The following is a 4979-nucleotide window of genomic DNA, read 5'->3' on the forward strand; positions in this document are numbered from 1 at the left end:
CTGGTCAATGCTTTTCAATCTCAATTCAGGAAAGTTGATGGTGGTGTGTGTGTATGTGTGAGTGAAAGAGAGAGAGGGAGAGCAAGAGACAGATTTTGTGTTATAACCTTCATCTTAGGAGATTAATCAGTCTTTCACTTGATCATTTTAGGAGTTTAAGCAGAGGAGGACACTAGCTGGCCAGCCAAACCCAGCTGCAAATGACATATTCAGGGTTTGAAGAAACGTGTCTCCACAGCTGAGCAAAAATGTACAACAAGCAACATATAATGGGTGAATATGAATAACTTTTTATTTCAGCAAACGTTAAATTTAACTTGGGAAAGATTACAATAACAGTGACCATGTGAAATTATACAGATTTTACTAGCCAGAGTAAACAAACGTTCTCAGTTGTATTATATATCCAACACGCTACCAAAACTTAAAGCATCTGGTTTTAACACAGACTCTACATATTGTATTGAACTACACAAGCATCAGCACTTTGAAATACTTGAAATGAACTTTGAAATACTGTTGGCCATCTTCACTCAACCAACAGCCAAAATGGTTACATCCTACGCTCTGACAACTTGTGTGGTGACCACCGTTGAGGTGGCCGGCTGCATGTTGGCCCTGATCTTCACCTCACGATGCATCTGGCACCAGACACACGTGTAACACCAAAGTATTTTACAGCAGTCATCACAGCACGAACCCTGCAGGATGGAGAAAAAGAAGAGAAGAATAAGAGATAACACAACCCGCAACTCAACACAATTAGGAAACATGGGGTCCCCATGCTTGTCTGATTTAGTTGATGAAAGGAGAGGAGAAAACGCCATCCCACAATTCATGAAAACTGTCAGTATAATTGGTAAAGTATGCAGATGATTTAAATCTTAATTATAATATAATTTGCCAATTTTTGCCATTAAGCTATTGATTTTTCACAAGTAATTATTGTCCAGAGTGAGCTGGCTTGGCAGACGTTTACAGTGTCAGTATGCTTCTTTTTATGTTGATTTTTGTAGGAAAAGCGTATCTTTTAAAGTGAAATTGAATTTAAATAAAATCGTTTTTCACTCCTCGGTTTAGCTTTTAGCTAACAACAATAACCTTGACCCTCCCTCGCCCCCAGCCTTACAGCGATGCCGTGGCGCTCTCTGATTGACTGGCGAAGCGTGCAGGACACCACGAAGCATCCATCACAGAGTGGGAGGCAGCAACACCACCCGTGCTTGTTGGCTGTATCACACTGCATGCAGGGGAAGCACCAAAGGGCACAGCAACCTCGACAGAAGAGAAAAAAAGTATGCAGAGACACAAGTTTATTTTACTGTTGAATAAGTTCTCCTTCAACAACTAGCTTGTGCATCCTGTGTTTCATATGGTGACTTCAGTCCTAACTTCAGATGGTCAGAAGACCCTCTGAATAAAAGTCTGAGGAGACTGTTGATGCAAAAATCACTGCTGTTTGTAGAGTTTGCTAGATGAACTTACAAGTGCCCATATCACTGAAGCAATCACAGAGGCCAGTGCTCCAAGTCCCAGGGTGTTGATTAGTGCTGGAGACTGTCACTATCTGGGTGGGCTGCTGGTATTCAGCCATTTCTGGAGGAAAGAAGGTAGAAATAGAGATGCATTGAAGGGTTATAGTTTTTGTTGCTCCTCTGTACGGAGAAATCAAATGCTAGAATATGAAAAAGATAGCAACATTACTGTCCACAGTGTGGATATTTTTACAAATTACAGTTTCCTGTTTCATGAAAATCCCTACACTGACTATTGGCAGTAAATTTATGAGCACACCCTTTAAAACTCGTGAATTTGCTAAAACCAAGTTTACAAACTGCATTCACAGCACATTTCAAATCTATAACTTTTATAAATTCACAGTTTCAAACAATTCAAAGTCACACAAAATCTTTTGAGAGCATCCAAAATAATGCAGAGCGTTCAAGACGCACTACATCAGAAAACCAAAGACACTTTACACATTATTATTTGTCCTTGTGTAGTGATAAATACAAATTGCAGAAGCATTGTGTCAAAAACTAAAGTCATCCCATCATTGTTTTCTTTATACTTTATCAGTCTCTCATATTGTTGTGCATGAATTTTAGCCCACCTTTCTTTTCTTTGAAGTCTGTAGGTGTCTATTTATACAAAGGCCGCATTTTGGATACATTTTGCTCTAATCAAGCACACTTTGATACTTTGATGCTGCTAAAACCATGCAGAGAGAAATGAAGAAATAAACTTTATCTTTGGTGTGACCACAGCTATCAAAACAGGGCAAAACCTATGAACAAACACACACAACATGCCTTCATTTCCTCATATCAAAAAACATTTTCCAGCTTTGACTTGTTGAACGTTAGAAATGGTAACATTTTTGTGATGTAACAGAAACAATATAAGACATATTTAGAGTTATTTATCCATTTTTTTTCTTTGGTACATAATTTCATATAATTTGCTTCATATATTTGATGTCTTCAGTCCGAGTACCAAATTTATGGTCGACTCAATGAATGTAACGTACCCAGGTCCTGTGACTGCCAACACAAATCATCACCATTCACCCCTGTTTTTGACAGTTGGTAAGACAAAAGGAAAATTTATGCCAAGTTTCATTTTTGCTAACCATGAAGCGGTGCATGATAACTAAACACTGCCACTTTCATTTTGTCTGTCATGATAAACCTTCCCAGACTTGTGAACAGCAAGAAATTCATTAAACCTATGTCAATGAGTGAATACATAGGCATAAAGTCTAATTACACTATCACACATAAAAAAAACAAAAACTTCTATTAACACTCTTTAGTTGTTTCAAATAATCTAGCTTTAATAATAAAATATTTTTTTCAACTTTAAGGGTTTTAATAAAATATTTCCACGCCCTCTTATCTTCCTACAACAGATAGCTAAAATTTGGCATCCCTGGAAAAGACGAGCTTTCTAGCATGACGTACACTGTTTCTTGAATAGTGTAATTAAACAAAAAGGAACTACCTAAAAATTCAAGTATATTCATCCATGTAATGATTTCAAAATGTGGTTTCACCATAACGAACACCACATGGTCTTCCTGTACCCCCTTAGCTTTTCTCTAAAGACATGCATATTAGGTTAAATGATGATTATAAATTGGCTGTAAACTGAAAATGGCACATCTGTAGGTGTGAATATGAGCTAAATAAAGATGTGATTTAAAACATGTTGAATGCACAAGACTTGAAAAATGCTACATAAAAGCCATACCAAATGCATTTTAGGCCCATTATTTACAGTTATGAGAGTTTAGCTAACTTCAGGTTCAATCAAGCATACTAAACAAGGACAGGAGAAGCTATGTGTTTCTAACAAATCCTAAATTTGGCATGCAGTTTATTTCTCACGTTGGAAGCTGCTATCTGAATTCATTTATAGCGCAGACAAAGCGACGTCAGTAGCCAATATTTCGTTGGGTACTGTGCCTAAGATGCTATCATGTAAAGGGTGTTTTTTTAGTTGTAGTGCATTACATGTTACACAAAACCCAACAACTAACATTTACCAAACTCTGCGCTAATACAGATTAGTTGTTTGACAGAATAGTGGCTAAAATGAGTTTAAAAGGCTAAACTGTAACTTCCTTTGTCCTCGCTGTGCTGACAGCAATGATAATTATCACACATCCAGATCATGGTTTTTTTGAAGAAAGTACAGTTTTCCTTTAACTAACTCACTGCAGCTTACTGATGATGAAACTATATACCAGCCAGTATCATGTGTTCACAAAGACCTCACTGTTTTAAGATGTTCATTAGTATAAAAAGATTTTATTACCTTTTCTCTGGTTCTGTAGGCTTTGAAGATGAGAGTAAGAGCGAGAGGAAAATGTAACTACAAACTGTGAGAGGTGTGGTGGTGGGTGGGCTGAAGTTTTCCTGAAAATGAAACTTAAAATCCTCTGCAAGGAGAAACACAGTTCCACGTACTTTCAAATCTGTGTACATGCACGGCTGCATAAAAAGGAAGACAGAAGTGAACTTCCAACAAAGAAAGCGTTAAAAGTACAAGTTATGGTCAGCGCCAAATTTAATGTTAAAGTATTTTATTCTCATCATTATATTATTTGCTCTGTAATTAAACCTTGATTGATGTAGAGTATTTGAGTTGTACTCTGTGTGGTGTAAACACAGGAGCTGCATGTGTCTGAATGCAAAGCTGTTTTAGAAGAAAAACAAATTGCACAGATTAAACAAAGCCTCTACAGAACAATGCAGTTGACATGACTGATTGTTAACGCCCATTGTTGTTTTGCACTCTGTCTGTATGCTTCCTGGAACATTTTGTGGTTTCAGGTGTGACTTGAAGTGTGGAGAACAACCACAGATTGAGCTGATGTGTAGAATCTAACAATGTTTTTAAAAACCGTTCATGTACAATGTCACTACTTGAGTTTTATTAGATCTAACTCTCGATACGGTAGATAGCATTGTGGTTTTATTGTGAAGCACTTTGATGTACACCAAGTCTTTTAAATGTGCTATATAAATAAACTTTGACTTGAGTCTGTTAGACTGTAAAAAAACAAAAGTTAAAAACTATCACCACACCAGCAGCCACATAACAATACTCAAATAAATCCCCCTGAGAACCGAAGAAACAAGGATCTTTTGGTTTAGCTTTTTTTGTAAAGTCCTGCTTATGTGAGCTAAAAAGGGCCAAACACATGAGATATCACTGGAAAGGCCAGGGTGTCCTCTTTTGAGCACAATAGGACTTATTTGGGTAGCTCAAATACGTCACCTGGTTTTCTCTCACTCTAACCTCTGGTCTGTCTCAGTTAAGCTGCCCACCTAACACTAGTTTTTATTTGTATTTTTTTAGAGTCGTGGCCCTGGTGTTATGTATGGGTAAAATGTGAAGAGGCACTGTTGTTACGAGCTCTTAGAAGTTTCATAGCCTTGAAAGAAATCACGAAGGTGTAGAAGAATCGGATG

At 37.3% G+C, this 4979-nt stretch overlaps 1 long non-coding RNA gene across 1 annotated transcript; it reads right to left on the reverse strand.

Moving 5' to 3' along the window:
- Positions 1-267: 267 nt before the first annotated feature.
- On the reverse strand, positions 268-4221 carry LOC102206642 (uncharacterized). The gene is made up of 4 exons (XR_001290574.1): positions 3820-4221; positions 1486-1596; positions 1130-1275; positions 268-701 (listed from the first exon to the last, which is right to left on the reverse strand). It is a non-coding gene; the product is annotated as an uncharacterized LOC102206642 (long non-coding RNA).
- Positions 4222-4979: the final 758 nt, after the last annotated feature.

This window comes from Pundamilia nyererei, unplaced genomic scaffold (assembly GCF_000239375.1).
Source record: "Pundamilia nyererei isolate P.nyererei 1_Seehausen unplaced genomic scaffold, PunNye1.0 scaffold00254, whole genome shotgun sequence".
In the NCBI taxonomy this organism is placed as follows: Eukaryota; Metazoa; Chordata; class Actinopteri; order Cichliformes; family Cichlidae; genus Pundamilia; species Pundamilia nyererei.